General features: G+C 43.9%; 2 protein-coding genes across 2 annotated transcripts in view; one reads left to right on the top strand and one right to left on the bottom strand.

Annotated features, from left to right (window-relative positions):
• Positions 1 to 15,024, top strand: part of LOC148502621 (uncharacterized) — a 91,058-nt gene that overhangs the window by 24,669 nt on the left and 51,365 nt on the right.
• Positions 1 to 15,024, bottom strand: part of LOC148502622 (uncharacterized) — a 158,271-nt gene that overhangs the window by 123,264 nt on the left and 19,983 nt on the right. The window lies entirely within an intron of this gene.

Here is a 15,024-nt window from a genome sequence, read left to right as displayed (position 1 = left end):
CTCATTACACTACTCCCCTCTTATATACACACATGAGCTTTTTCCTATATCACTCCATGGTATATTCTCTAAGGCTATTACATCCATCACTCTCCCTGTATGTCACCCCTCTGTACACATTGCTTCCTATTACTCTACTCCCCTCTTATATACACACATGAGCTTTTTCCTATATCACTCCATGGTATCTTCTCTAAGGCTATTACATCCATCACTCTCCCTGTATGTCACCCCTCTGTACACATTGCCACCTCATTACTCTACTCCCCTCTTATATACACACATGAGCTTTTTCCTATATCACTCCATGGTATCTTCTCTAAGGCTATTACATCCATCACTCTCCCTGTATCTCACCCCTCTGTACACATTGCCACCTCATTACTCTACTCCCCTCTTATATACACACATGAGCTTTTTCCTATATCACTCCATGGTATATTCTCTAAGGCTATTACATCCATCACTCTCCCTGTATGTCACCCCTCTGTACACATTGCCTCCTCATTACTCTACTCCCCTCTTATATACACACATGAGCTTTTTCCTATATCACTCCATGGTATCTTCTCTAAGGCTATTACATCCATCACTCTCCCTGTATGTCACCCCTCTGTACACATTGCCACCTCATTACTCTACTCCCCTCTTATATACACACATGAGCTTTTTCCTAAATCACTCCATGGTATCTTCTCTAAGGCAATTACATCCATCACTCTCCCTGTATGTCACCCCTCTGTACACATTGCCTCCTCATTACTCTACTCCCCTATTATATACACACATGAGCTTTTTCCTATATCACTCCATGGTATCTTCTCTAAGGCTATTACATCCATCACTCTCCCTGTATGTCACCCCTCTGTACACATTGCCACCTCATTACTCTACTCCCCTCTTATATACACACATGAGCTTTTTCCTATATCACTCCATGGTATCTTCTCTAAGGCTATTACACCCGTCACTCTCCCTGTATGTCACCCCTCTGTACACATTGCCTCCTCATTACTCTACTCCCCTCTTATATACCCACATGGGCTTTTTCCTATATCACTCCATGGTATCTTCTCTAAGGCTATTACATCCATCACTCTCCCTGTATATCACCCCTCTGTACACATTGCCTCCTCATTACTCTACACCCCTCTTATATACACACATGAGCTTTTTCCTATATCACACTATGGTATCTTCTCTAAGGCTATTACATCCGTCACTCTCCCTGTATGTCACCCCTCTGTACACATTGCCTCCTCATTACTCTACTCCCCTCTTATATACAGACACATGAGCTTTTTCCTATATCACTCCATGGTATCTTCTCTAAGGCTATTACATCCATCACTCTCCCTGTATGTCACCCCTCTGTACACATTGCCACCTCATTACTCTACTCCCCTCTTATATACACACACATGAGCTTTTTCCTATATCACTCCATGGTATTTTCTCTAAGGCTATTACATCCGTCACTCTCCCTGTATCTCACCCCTCTGTACACATTGCCTCCTCATTACTCTACTCCCCTCTTATATACACACATGAGCTTTTTCCTATATCACTCCATGGTATCTTCTCTAAGGCTATTACATCCGTCACTCTCCCTGTATCTCACCCCTCTGTACACATTGCCTCCTCATTCCTCTACACCCCTCTTATATACACACATGAGCTTTTTCCTATGTCACTCCATGCTATCTTCTCTAAGGCTATTACACCTGTCACTCTCCCTGTATCTCACCCCTCTGTACACATTGCCTCCTCATTACTCCCCTCTTATATACACACATGGGCTATTTCCTATATCACTCCATGGTATCTTCTCTAAGGCTATTACATCCATCACTCTCCCTGTATGTCACCCCTCTGTACACATTGCCTTCTCATTACTCTACTCCCCTCTTATATACACACATGAGCTTTTTCCTATATCACTCCATGGTATCTTCTCTAAGGCTATTACATCCATCACTCTCCCTGTATGTCACCCCTCTGTACACATTGCCTCCTCATTACTCTACTCCCAACTCTTATATACACACATGAGCTTTTTCCTATATCACTCCATGGTATCTTCTCTAAGGCTATTACACCTGTCACTCTCCCTGTAGCTCACCCCTCTGTACACATTGCCTCCTCTTTACTCTACTCCCCTCTTATATACACACATGGGCTATTTCCTATATCACTCCATGGTATCTTCTCTAAGGCTATTACATCCATCACTCTCCCTGTATCTCACTTCTCTGTACACATTGCATCCTCATTACTCTACTCCCCTCTTATATACACACATGAGCTTTCCTATATCACTCCATGGTATCTTCTCTATGACTATTACATCCATCACTCTCCCTGTATGTCACCCCTCTGTACACATTGCCACCTCATTACTCTACTCCCCTCTTATATACACACATGGGCTTTTTCCTATATCACTCTATGGTATCTTCTCTAAGGCTATTACATCCATCACTCTCCCTGTATCTCACTTCTCTGTACACATTGCCTCCTCATTACACTACTCCCCTCTTATATATACACACATGAGCTTTTTCCTATATCACTCCATGGTATCTTCTCTAAGGCTATTACATCCGTCACTCTCCCTGTATGTCACCCCTCTGTACACATTGCCTCCTCATTACTCTACACCCCTCTTATATACACACATGAGCTTTTTCCTATATCACTCCATGGTATCTTCTCTAAGGCTATTACATCCGTCACTCTCCCTGTATGTCACCCCTCTGTACACATTGCCTCCTCATTACTCTACACCCCTCTTATATACACACATGAGCTTTTTCCTATATCACTCCATGGTATCTTCTCTAAGGCTATTACATCCGTCACTCTCCCTGTATGTCACCCCTCTGTACACATTGCCTCCTCATTACTACTCTCATATATACACACATGAGCTTTATTGTTATCTATATACACTGACAAACATCCTTAACCTGTCACCATAAAAATCTTTCATACTCCTCCTACAACTATAATTATCTCTCTCTCCTGCTTCTATTAGCTGGTGACATATCTCCAAATCCAGGCCCCACTCATAACGGAATATAAATCCAGCAAACCTCATGCATATCAGGTTTCCTCCATCACCCTCCCAGTCACTATAATGTGCCTTATGGAATGTATGCTCTGTCTGCAACAAATTTGCATCCATCCATGACCTTTATCTCAAATAACCTCAACCTTCTGGCGATAACAGAAACATGGCTCACACAATCAGGCTCTCCCTCCGCTGCAGCACTGTCACACGGTGACCTACACGTCACACACATCTCCAGGCCTGGTAATAGTAAAGGAGGTTGGGTTGGAATATTACTGTCCCAATCTATCACATACACAGATCTCCCACAGGTACCATCACTCACATTTACATCATTTGTACATTCTATCATGACTGTCACCCCTTTCTCTCTGCGTATTGCTCTCTAATGCCCACCTGGGCCACCCTAACAATCTCTGGAACATATTTCTGCCTGGCTCCCTCACCCTCCTATCCTCAGACATCTCCACCATCATCATGGGTGATTTCAGTATCACTACTGACAGTCCACAATCACCTCATGCCTCCAGTCTATGCTCTGTAACCTCCTCTCTCGGTCTCTCCCAATCAGAGGTGTAACTAGGGTCTTCAGAGCCCAGGGCAAGTTTAAGATTGGCATCCCCCTCCCCACCATCACCACTACCATGTAGTAAAATACATAAAAAAATGAAAGTGGTCACATACCGGAAGGGGCGCGACAACATGACACGTCAGCCATATCTGTCACTCTGAGAACATTCCATTCCGTATGCAACTTACCTATATGGTGGTTTCTTACAATCTGGAACCTCTGAAGAAATGTATCCTCCCTGGGACGACAGTGCCTTTCAGTCAGTATTCACTATTCATGTAGGTCACACGACCAGATGATGTCTGTTTGTGTTGAAATATCAAAAAGATCATCACCATACAACAGTGGTTCAACCAGACTCGTTCCCCCTGTGTAACTTCCCTCCCAATGAAGCTCTCAGCCACACAATATGCCCCTGCGTCATCTCTCAGCACACCATCACGCACCCCCCTGCATCATCATCTCAGCACACCATCACCCACCCCCCTGCATCAACTCAGCACACCATCACCTCCCCTGCATCAACTGTCAGCACACCATCATCTCCCCTCGTCTCTCAGCACACCATCACCTCCCCCTATGTTGTCTCTCACACCATCACCTCCCCCCCACGTTGTCTCTCAGCACACCATCATCTCCCCCCTGCATCGTCTCTCAGCACACCATCACCTCCCCCCTGCAACATACCAGTCACACCACCTCCCCCCTGCATTATCTCTCAGCACATCATCACCTCCTCCCCGCATCATCTCTGTCACACCATTATCTCTCCCCTGCATTGTCTCTCAGCACACAGACACATGCACTGACACAGATACATATACACACACACCTCTTTCACACAAATGCAGCCAGCCCCCTCCCTTCCCTGGCACCACACATGAAAATACTAACACACTTGGTGTCAGCCGAGTTTCTCCCCCCCCCCGCGGTAGCTTGGTCCCTACCGCCCCCCCCAATACACATGAGTGGTGATCTCCCACCCCCTTACCGTGCCAGCTTAGCCACCCCCAATACATATCTGTGGTGACTCGAGTGGAGATAGCCCCGGTGAAGGAATAATCACTCTTCACCAGGCGCAGGCAGCAACTCTCAGGTCAGGATAGAGAATGGGAAGACTATCCGAGAGGGGCTGTGAGCTTCCGCTGCGGACAACCCAGCAGACATGCTTGCCTGCTCATTAAAGTCAGTCAGGATGCAATGCTGGGGGTGGGTGGTGCGGGTACATTGCCCTGGCCGGTGGCTCCCCCTCTGCTGGGCCTACCATGGCGCCAAGGGCATGTGCCCTGCTCAACCTTCCCCTAGTTACACCAATGCTCCCAACGGACTCCTCTACACATCAGGAGGGTCACTGCCTTGTTCTGCTAACACCAAGGAAGAACTAGAAGAGGTTGTCTGTCATTGATGCATTAGTGTTAGCTGTAACATGCATAGATTATATACAATCAGTGAGATATTAAAAGAAAGAGAATTAGAAATGTGAATACAGTATGAAGCGTGTGTAATAAGGAAAGTCTGAGCCGTACAGCCCTACCATTAATTACTCATATTTATGTTTATATATATGTGTCTTTCTCGCTTGTTATATATCGAGATAATAAATTCTTTATTCCAAATCCCTCAATATTGATGTTTTATTCTCTTTACTCTTATGTCTATTTATTTCACATTCATTGGTGATCCCAAAACAGATCTTTCATATTGAATCACTTTTTTTTTTTTAAATTTGAGTTTTGTTTTTTTGGGGGGGTTTTTTCAAAAAATTTTGACAACCAAAAAAAGAAATTATACATACAGGATATCGTGCCATTCTTTTCAGCATTAACAAATGAACCAAGTCTGAATCAGCAACTTGCAGAGATAAAATTATATGATACAACTCACTATAAAATTTCAATCACCGAATTCCACAAAAAGAACGTTCACAGGCATGAAGAAAAATAAAAAAATAAAAATTTATAAAATGAAAATAAATAAAGTAAAATAAAGCATATATACATATAAAAGATATGATCTGACCCCAGTGTGGCAAGGCCTTTCATTATTATCTCAAAATTCCAGCTATGGAGGCATATAAAATAACCCTCTGAACAGAATGGGAAATTTATTTTTGGGGATATATATCACTCCAGATTATGAAGCAAACACCAAGTCGTGGTTTCAAACTGCTTCATTATGTGTGCTTTGGTGTCGAGATCCAAGCTGTCAATGTATACACCTCATTTAGCATGAAAACGGATCACCCCTTTCTCAACATCAGGCAGGGGCAGAACTATGGGAGACAATGGAGGCGCCTGCCGCCGGGCTCCAGCTCTGAAGGGGCACCTCCTCCATTGTCCACAACATATTCACCCCACTTAGGGCTGTAACTATGTACCCGGAGTGTACTGTCACGGCCGCCCAATACATGGCAGCCATTCCCAGCATCTGAGAAGCCACCATACACTAGAGGAGAGCTCCATGTCAGACCATCAGCTGCCACCTTCATCTATCTGTAGCCTGTCTGCATGCAAATTGCTACATTACAGTATAAGTGGCTGTGATATGGGGGGGCACCAAATTATAACTTGCCTCCGGGCGTCTGGGATGAATTTACGCCACTGACATCAGGTAAAGTGGCCCGTCTGTCGAAATATATGATTTGAAGCAGTGTATTTTTTATCGCCTCAAGAAGGCGCAGTAGGGACTCTAATTTCCAAGTATAACCTTTTTCACTACAGTGACGACTACTGTAAGAAAGGGTAACAGTTCTGTTTTTCTCCCTTTGTAGATCCCAGTTCGCAAAATTAGTAAATAACATAGCTATTGGGTCTTTCTGAAGATGTGAGACACAAATCTTGTTTATAAAGACCATAACTTTTTCCCCAAATTTTTGTATTTTGCCACATTCCCGCATATTATGAAAGAATGTGACTCGGGAAGCTTTGCATTTTGTGCAACCTCCTGATTCTCACAAGTTCCCGAACATAGATAGACAGTAATTTGTTAGACAATGTCTAGATAGACGCCAGATGTTAGACAGTGAAAAGTTTGACAGGGACAAAAGTCAGACAAACTAAAGTTAGACATGTAAAAAGGTCGACACAAAAATGGTCAACATTCTTTTAACAATTTTTAGGGTTAGGCACTTACCCCCACGGTTAGGGTTAGGCACCAGGAGGGAGGGTGAAGATTAGGGCTAAAAAAAATAAAAATTGTCGACCATTTTTGTGTCGACCATTTTCATGGTGAACTTTTGACCATGTCGACATTTTGTACCTTTCAACATTTTTACATTTCTAACTTTAGTGTGTCTGACTTTTGTCCCTGTCGAACTTTTGTCCCTGTTCTAACTATTCACTGTCTAACATATGGGGCCAAATGTAATAGGGTGAGAGTTTAGAAAAGTGAGAGTTTCTGACACTTTTTAAACTTTGCCAATGTAATAGGAGAGGTGAGTATGGATTTTTTTTTTCAGGTACACCACTATGGATTACTTCGGATACTAGGTGAGTATGTGTGAGTGTGCATGTATGTTTTATTAAAATTATACTTTCACGGTGTAAGTTTGTTTATTTACGTATTTCTTTAGTTGTGGAACTACAAGTGCCAGCGGGCCCGTAATGCCCCGCATGCTGGTATTTGTGGTTCTCCAAATACCAGCATGCAGGGGAGGCTTGCTGGTACTTGTGGTTCTACAAATAAAGACAATATGGAAAACTTATTTTTACACTTTACACTATCAACCCGGCACCCACCGCCCTAGGGTGCCGGGGATAGCCCCGGGCTATCAGTCTAGGCCTGGGGTGCCCTGGAGAGGGGTACCCCTTTATTGGGGTGAAAGGTTTTCCCTGGCTGTGGCATTATCCCCCTGCTAGAAAGAGTTCGGTGCTGGTTCAGGAATTTTCAGGGGACCCCTACTCGTTTTGTCCCCTGATTTTCCAGAACCAGCTCAACAAAGCCCTGTGCTGGTTCTTAATATACAGGGGCCCCCTACGTATTTTGGCCCCTGTATTTTTAGAACCAGAACAGGCTTTATAAAGCCCGGGCTGGTTATGCTTTTGGGGAGGGGGTGCACGTTTTTTTTTTTTTAACACACACAGAAGCCATCACGGATCTCACTGATCTGTGATGGCTTCTCTAAAACTCGCACCTTTTAATGCTACTCGCATTAAAAGGTGTCAGTTTACATTGTCCTAAACTCGCCTGCACTCGCAAATGCAGTAGCCTCGAGCTGAAAAGTTCGCAGGCTATTGAATTTGCGAGTTTCAGTACAAACTCGCACTTTTTAAAAGTGCGAGAAAGTGCGAGTTTGTACTGTTACTAAAACTGACTACCTATTACATTTGGCCCAATATATCTTTATCAAGGCATAGAGGGTAATTTCCAAAGTGCTCACTGTTATAGTAACAGTCTTCTCTTTAGAATGGTGCCACTTCCGGTTCCGTTGCTGTGGAGTCAATCTTGATGTTTATACATTAGAATAATGGGCAATTTTGATCAGAGTATCACAGAATTTATTTCCAACATGTGGTGTTATAAAAATCTAAATTTTAAAACATTTTCTACCAGTTCTATAGAGGTGACAACGATCAGATAACATGATACACAGTAATTGGATATACAATATCTCTCCAATAGTGGGTGCTATAATTATTTAGTGTACAATACATTATTTACATCATATTTCCAATAGATCAGGGTTGAATTATAGGCAGTGAGGTCACCTAGGGGCCCCTGCACATTGCTCCTACCCAGCCCACTCTGGCCTGGCCGGCTCTCGGCAGCATTGCAGTCCCTCCCACATACTTACCTTCCAGTCCAGTGTTTCCGTCTTTCCCTCGGCCAGGGTGGATGGGATCGGCGCTCGTCTGGCTCTGTGCTCTCCCAGCCATGGCTGCTGCTCAGTTATGGCCAGTGACCAGGGGCGTATCCACCTATTGGCTGGGATGGCACTTTCCTGGGGCATCAGCCAAGGGGGGGCGCCATCCAGTGGTATCACACACACAGCGTCGGCTGGTTAGTTCTTTTACCATGTCAGTGACCTGTGAAACAACGTAGCTGCAGTGTGACAGGAAACACTGTCCTGGAGCTGAGGTGTGTGTGTGTATATAGGGCCGGCCCTAGACAGACAAACTAAGCAAATGCCTAGGGGCATCCAAGCCCACCTACGGCCGGTGGAGGTTTGGTGCAGACATGGCCGGAGCCACTGGCTGGGCAGAAACTCTGGCAGCTGCTACTGCCGCTGTGCAGCATCCATGATCAGAGCTCTGGTGACAGCTCCGATCGGGCCTATCAGCAGCAACCATGAGCGGGCAATGGCGGAACAGCCGGCGGCAGTTTGTGAGAGCAGAGTACTGAACAGCGGCTGGTGTTAGCGCTGGGCCGGCTCTGAGGCATCACACAATCACAATGAGCTTCTGCACATGGTCAGAGGCTCATTCAGGACCTTTAGTAATGGTCACGGAAGGGCTGCTGCACCATGGGCCTTTGTGGAGCTCGGAATAGTGAGTCACCTCACGGCTCTGGGTCCCGCCTCCAGCAATCATCACACACAGCTGCGGCCTGCCAGCCTGAGATGGGAAAAGCGGGTCCACCGCCCGTGGCTTGCTATACCCTGAGCCGGATTGCTCTGCAGTCTACACTCAAGTACAGTAAGTTTGGAACTGGGAGAGGGCTGGGGTGCTCACTGCTGGGAGAGGGGTGCTCTGCTGGGATAGAGGTGGTGGGTGCTGATGCAGTGCTGTGCTAGAGGTGGTGGGTGCTGGGATAGGGGTGGTGGGTGCTGATACAGTGCTGTGCTGGGATAGGTGGGTGCTGGGCCAGGGCCCCTTCCTTGAGGCCACACCCCTTTTGAGGATCCCACGGGGAGGGGGGCACCACCCAAAATCTTGCCTAGGGCACTAATTTGGCTAGGGCCGGCTGTGTGTGTGTACTATATACAGCTTCTATATCACACAGCAAATCCTCCTCCCACAATGCCTCCCATTGGCTGGCAGCAAAGTGTTAATAACATAAATTACAGTACTTGAAGTCTCCGTCCTCTCTATCACCCGTCCCCCACACCCCATCCTGATTGGATGAGGTCCAGGAAGTAGGTTCAGTGGGGGTGGGACAAATTTTAAATAACTGGCTACTGGACAAATGATTGCCTGTATAGGGTTAGGTGACTAGTGAGTGGACTTGTGCTGTGTGTACACAGGAAGGGAAGTAGAAAGGAATTATGCGTTCCACCTGCACATGGATTCTACTTCCCTTTGCTGAGTCTGCATGCTGCATCTAATTAGACAAGCAGCCTGCCAGCCAGGGAGACCAGCAGCCTGCCAACCAGTGACACCAACAACCAGCACCAGCCAGGGAGACCAGCAGCCTGCCAGCCAGGGAGTCCAACAACCAGCACCAGCCAGGGAGACCAGCAGCCTGCCAGCCAGGGAGACCAGCAGCCTGCCAGCCAGGGAGACCAGCCCCCTGCCAGCCATGGAGACCAGCAGCCTGCCAGCCAGGGAGACCAGTAGCCTGGCAGCCAGGGACACCAACAACCAGCACCAGCCAGGGAGACCAGCAGCCTGCCAGCCAGGGAGACCAGCCCACAAGAGACCTGCCATCAATCTGTAACCCAAGTAAGTGGAGTGGGTAACCCGATAGCTTTGTCCATATAGTCTAGTAAGGGGGATGAACAGGTGGGTAACGGGGTAAGAATTTTGTGCAGTAGTTAATTTCCTGTTTGCCTGTTCTTCACAGCAGCCCCAGATAGCTCCATAAAGAGTTTTAGTTATTTAAAAACTTATTACTTTTGTTTTTATTTGCAAATATTTAAGTTTTAATTCTGAAGTATAATTATTCCTATAAAGAGGGGGGGGAGGCCGCCAGTCCCTTACTTTTGAACTCTCCCCAAAAGAGACGTTTAGCACTGAAATATTTCCATAAGCTTAAAGCCCATATTGTAGCAATCCAGGAGATCCATTTTCAGCAGTCTACCCCTCCGAGCTTTAGCAATGCTAGATTCCCTCATTGCTACACAGCTAATGGGCCTCACAAGAAGGCAGGAGTAACCCTCCTTATTTCCCAACATTGCTCATTCTCATTGATTTTACAGCACATAGACCCACCGGGAAGATATCTAATTTTGGTAGGACTATTAGACACCGTGGAAGTCACCTTAGTTTTATGATATGTCCCCAACACTAGGCAACTATCTTTTTGTAGAAAATTTTGTTTGACATTGCAGAAGTACTCTAAAGAGGCACTACTACTCCTCGGAGACTTTAACATGGTTCTCGATCCAACTATGGATAGATCCCGTCCAACGACTTCCTGTTCAAGTAGACCACAGTTTTCCAAGGGTTTTCAGCAGCTTTTAGCAGAGTATGGACTGTTCGATGTCTGGAGAGCCAATCAGCCTACAATAAGGGACTACTCCTTTTATTCACATGTCCATAGATCGAAATGGGACATAGGGAGTAGAAGAGTTGTCCCAGGCCCTTGGAGAATAAGTAACCACCTGTTGTCTCAGCCGGGAGGCTCATAGAGCAGTAGAGGAGGCCCTTTCCCTTTTCCTTAGTACCAATAATCCGGAAGAGACTTCTATATTTAATTTTTGGTGCTCATTAAAGGCATCAGAGGTTCAGCGATCCAGGTTGCTGCTCGGCTTAAGAGAGAATATAAACAGCAATATGAGAAGGCGGAAGTTGAGGCAGCATACTTGGAGGCCCATAAAGCAGATCCATCTAATAGAATGCTGTATAAATGACTTATTAATACCCGAGAGAAAGTAAATGTCTTCTGCCTTAGAGAGGTACAGCGTAATATTGCCCGTTTAAATCAAAAATTTTGTGTGTTTATAATCGAGCTAGTAGGTTGTTGGCTAGTAAATTGTGCGGCCGAAGGGCTTCGGGAACAGATACAGAGAATTTATACTCATCATGGGGCAAAGGTATCCGACCCTGTTGAGATAGCTAATGCTTTTGCTACCTATTACACACAACTATATAATCTTAAAGATGACCCCAATACTACCCAGGAAACTGCTGCCCTTATTGAGCAGTTTTTGAGTAGGCTCTCCCTCCCGGTGTTGTCCTCTGAGGCCTGTCGTCCCTTAGCTCTCCTTGGACTCTGGATGAAGTAGATGTAGCTATTGGCAATATGCAATCGAATAAGGCTCCGGGCCCAGACGGCTATCCTGCTAATTTCTACAAATCTTTTAAAACTGACCTAGCTCCAATTTTGTTGTTAGTATTTAATGAAGTAACTGAATCTAAACAATACCCTAAAGAAATGTTGGAGGCACAAATAGTTGCCATACCCGGTACAGACCCTCATGTTGTAGCTAACTACCACCCTTTGCATTATTGAACACGGATGTCATCTTGTTCGCTAAATTAGTTGCTAATCATTTATCCCGTTTATTGCCAACTCTCATTAAACCGGATCAGGTTGGATTTGTGATGGACAGACAGGCCCGAGACAATACGCGTAGTTATTAATATAATAGAGCATTATGATTTCCTTACAGAGCCCTTGCTGATTTTGTCGCTTGATGCCGAGAAGGCATTTGACTGCCTACATTAGGGATATTTGACGGAGGTTTTACACCATTTCAGTTTCCAGGGGAGAATTTTAGACTCCATCTCGGCTCTATATACCTGCCCTTCCGGAAAAGTGTTTGTCAATGGTTGTCTGACAGATTTGACATATCAAACAGCACACGTCAGGGATGTCCACTTTCACCACTCATCTTTGCGCTTGCCGTTGGGCCTCTGGCTGAGACGATTAGATCCCTAAATAGCATACACGGCCCTTTTTGTTGGGGGCTCCTCCCACAAGATAAGCTTATTTGCAGACGATATCTTATTATGTTTACTTCACCCAGAAGTCTCTTCCAGCACTACATGCTGTTTTAGATCAATATACAGCAGTGTCATATTACAAACTAAACACCACTAAGACAGAGGCCCTTCCCTTTAACATCACGAATGCACTTTTGGAAAAGTTGAAGGAGATCTACAGATATATATGGAAATCTAAATCACTTAATTACCTGGGAGTGCATTTAGCTAGAGATCATGATCTCATTGAATGTAATTTTGGGCCATTATTGATAGCCTATGAAACTTTAACTAAGGAATGGATGCTACATGAGGTATCCTGGCTGGGACGGATTGTGGCTGCAAAAATGGTGCTCCTCCCAAAACTTATGTACTTATTTCATACCATCCCTAGACCCCTATCTAAATCTATATTTAATAAATTTTATCAAATACTTACTAAATATATCTGGAAAGGGAATAGACCCAAAATAGCAAGAAGCACTCTCACCCTCTCCAAGGCGGTTGGAGGAGTAGCCTTCCCAGACTTTGAACGCTATCATTCAGCTTGTATTCTTAGCCAGGCCAGAGATTGGTTCATAATCGACTCCCCCAAACCCTGGGTACTTATTGAAAGGGAACTTATGCGTCCCTTCCCCCTTTCTGATTTATTCTGGTTGCCCCCCTCTGAAATTTCCTTCAGACCGGGATTCTGTAAAGCAGTTCGGACTACAATAATGTGCTGGCATGCATGTGTTTCCCTAGATGAAGAAATTTCCTTGCCTTCTCCTAATGTCTATCCAATCAATAGCTAGATTCCAGATTTGTATTTAGGTTCATGGGTTGGGTCTTTCTTCCCTGAGTGACATATTCACAGAAAATGGTCTTACCCCTTTTGTTTTCCTTCAAACTCAATTTGGACTAATGAAGCAGGACTTTTGTAAATACTTACAGCAGAGACATTGGTTGCACAGCCACCTCCCTTCTCCACTTAAGAAACCTGCTTTCCCAGCATTGCTGTTGATCCGTTTACAATCTCTTGGTGGTATCAGCATCAGATAAGGATAAAAAAAGGGAATTTACTATGCCAGATCAAATGGGAGAGAGATTTAACTGTAGGTCTTTCTGAAGATGATTGGAATATTATTTTTTGTTCTGTTTTTACAGTGTCCAAATGTATTAACCATTTAGAAATGTATTATAAGCTACTTCAGAGAGCATATTTTACACCTGAGAGGCAACATAAACCCTGTTCCCCTGTCTCCCAATATTGTTGGCGAAACTGTGGTTTGGTTGGAGACATTCTCCATGTTTTCTGGTCATGTCCACTACTTCGACCCCTATGGAATGCGGTGTTTTCCATGATAAGTAATATAGTTGGAACAACCATCCCTGCAGAGCCCCTAACCGCTTTATTTCATTTTTATTCTGGGACATTATCCCGTGGTGATACATCATGGAACATATTGTAATAGCTACGAAGGCTGCAATTGCCCAGAGGTGGAAGACTGCTTCCCTGCCCAACGTCATAATGATAGAAAACAAGGTTCATAAGCACTTTGTTTTTGAAATATTGGATAGCAAATATTCATCCTCTGCTAACTTCCTCCATATGAAATGGTTTCAATGGGGAGAATATAGGGAAAAACAAGGTCATTCCACCATTTATAGTGCTCCAGTTGATCTAGGTGTTCTCTGCTCACCTCATTCAGACTCGGGGTAGTTCTACTCAACGCTCCTTTAGTATCTGGTTTGTAATTGTTCTAATGTGTATTAAAAGGTTTTTTTTTATGTCTATGAATCAGATGTTTGTATGCTGACCAATGATATTCTGCTTTGTGATATGCAATATGTCTGGCTTTCCCTTTTTTCTTTCTGTATCCTCATTTTTTTTTCAATAAAAACTATTGTGGAAAAAAAAAAGAAATGTTAAGTGCGTACTGTATTTGGAGGTAAAACCATCAAATTAGATACTCATGTTTCAAATAAAGAAACATGATTCTATATTTATTTCATTTATTACAATATAAATAACATGTACACAATTGCAGGATTTACAAAGATGAAGAAAACAAGTTAAACAGTAGTACAATAACAATCCCCCGAATAACTAAAACACAGAATCAATACAATATGGTTATGTATAAAGGAATAGTCTCACTTTCCTCACTGTACATTGTAACACAATATCAGACAATACTACAACTATACAATTAAACTAACCCTAAACTGTAGCTGGGCAAAAAGGATCTCAATTGATTATAATTTTTAGTTTACGAGATGCTGAGCCCTTTATAATGAATATGATTCTATTAATCTCATATCTATCTAATATATAGTTATCTCATAAATATATTCATCTCATATATATCTATCTCATATCAGTGTACTTTTTAATTCATTTTACTTCTTTTTCTATGCATTGATAATTGATGATGTGATCTATGCTTATTATATTTTTTGGGGAGAACTTAGTGATAGATGCTTATATCATTTGTTTATAATTATTTTGTATTATAGCTTATGTCACGTCTGAGACTGGAGTAGAAGACGTGGAGGGCCTAAGTTGTGGGAGGAGGCGGAGACGAGGGGCCTGG

This window comes from Taudactylus pleione, unplaced genomic scaffold (assembly GCF_031769625.1).
Source record: "Taudactylus pleione unplaced genomic scaffold, aTauple2 ptg000488l, whole genome shotgun sequence".
In the NCBI taxonomy this organism is placed as follows: Eukaryota; Metazoa; Chordata; class Amphibia; order Anura; family Myobatrachidae; genus Taudactylus; species Taudactylus pleione.
Note: the sequence above shows the minus strand (reverse complement) of the source record. Positions and strands in the feature narration are given on the sequence as shown.